The 1711-nt window shown below is 38.7% G+C and overlaps 1 pseudogene; it reads left to right on the top strand.

The window, feature by feature from the left end:
* The first annotated feature begins 806 nt into the window (after positions 1 to 806).
* LOC143925727 (chemerin-like receptor 1) lies at positions 807 to 1439 on the top strand (annotated as a pseudogene).
* The last annotated feature ends 272 nt before the right edge of the window (positions 1440 to 1711 follow it).

Raw genomic sequence — 1711 nt, 5'->3', positions numbered from 1 at the left:
TTAAACACGTATTTCTTCTAACATGGGATGTGGTGCTAAAGTCTGTGTGGGTGCTCCCTGGTAATTGGACCGACCATAATTTTTATAATTTAGTTGTAGTTTTGGTGTGAACTTTTTTTATTTCTTTTAATTGTTTTACCAGGTTCATAGGCATTATGTTGCATACATAATATATGTTACGTACACATCATACATTACAGAGGTCAGGATAATGGTTGCAACTTCCCTCCACTCTCCCATACCCTTTTCCCTTGCCTGTACGGACCTATTAGATTTCTGTTACCCGGGTGGCAAAAAGTAAAGGACTAGGATTCTAATGCACTAATTACTCACCTAAATACCTTATCAGGTATACTTTGTCTATTTTTTGTCAAATACATTGACCCAAGTTAACATGACTTTTGTATATTATTACGTCAGTCATGTTAAAGCGGTTATAAAGGTTATCTTTTGGAGAAGCAGCGTAGGAAGACCTAAAATAGCTTGCCAACAGCTTATGACTGGATGATAAGGGAGCATGAGCAGACTAATGAGCTTTTACTCCTGCTTTCTTTTCCTATCAGCTGGTAAATTGAAAGCCATTTGCATTTAGCACAACTGATTGAGATTGAACTGATTTAGTACTGCGGCTTTCTCCCAGTCTATTGTACAAGGAATAACAAGATGGTGATACCAATCCAGATTCAGATCCTCACTTTTACTAATACATTGAATGACTTCAGTTCTAATATAAATAATTATGAGTTAATTGTGGTGACATCCTTTACCATTTTATTCATTTTCGGCTTCAACTTTAAAGAGGGAAAATGTCTTTGCAGCCCTGTTATTCCACTGGTAAAATTATGGAACTTATTGAATATCAAGCAAAGTATTCTGCTCCTCTTTGTAAACTTTGTGCTAGCTCTGGCAACCTGTGTCATAGGACTGATTGGCAATGCCATTGTCATCTTTTTTTAACATATTTGTGACGAAGAAGCATGAATCTAAAATCTGGTTCTTAAACCTGGCCATCACCGATTTTGTCTCTCTTCTCTTATTGCCTCTCTACATCTTTGCTATATTACACGGTCACTGGCTCTACGGAAAACACATCTGTAAGCTGTTTCTCTTTGTTATCTGTGTCAACGTGTACGCTAGCATTTTCATTCTCACAGCAAATCTCATCTGGGTTCTATAGGTGGCAAAGCCAATGTTTCATTGTACGTTTATCACGATGGACCTGTATAACAATATGGATGATAACCATATTTACAAGTCTCCCAGTGTTGGTTTTCAGAGGGGAGTTTAAAATTGGAGAGTATAGTTATTGCACTTTAAATCGTGCTAAAGACAATGATGATGGGGCATTTGACTCTACATATAATTTAACAGATCCTCTAAACTTTAATCTGTATTCGTCCCCACACGCAACAGTTAGGCTTCCATTCGGACCCCTTTGAAATCTCCACGGGTACTTGTCAGGGATGCCCTCTTTCCCCATTGCTTTTGGCTATCACGCTAGAGACACTTGTGGTGGCCATCAGAGACAACCTGAATAATAAAGGTGTTACTTGTGGAACTCGGGAACATAAGTGCGTGCTATTTGCGGATGACATCCTTCTATTTCTCACCTCTCCTCTCATCTCTTTAACCAACCTGATGCAGACTCTACAGGATTTTGGTTGGGTTTCAGGACTTCAAGTGAATGCGACACAGTCGTTGGCACTTAATA

Source organism: Lithobates pipiens, unplaced genomic scaffold, assembly GCF_037356315.1.
Source record: "Lithobates pipiens isolate NorthernLeopardFrog02 unplaced genomic scaffold, aLitPip1_a1.2 Scaffold_22, whole genome shotgun sequence".
Classification (NCBI taxonomy): domain Eukaryota; kingdom Metazoa; phylum Chordata; class Amphibia; order Anura; family Ranidae; genus Lithobates; species Lithobates pipiens.
This window is presented reverse-complemented; position numbering and strand designations above follow the sequence as displayed.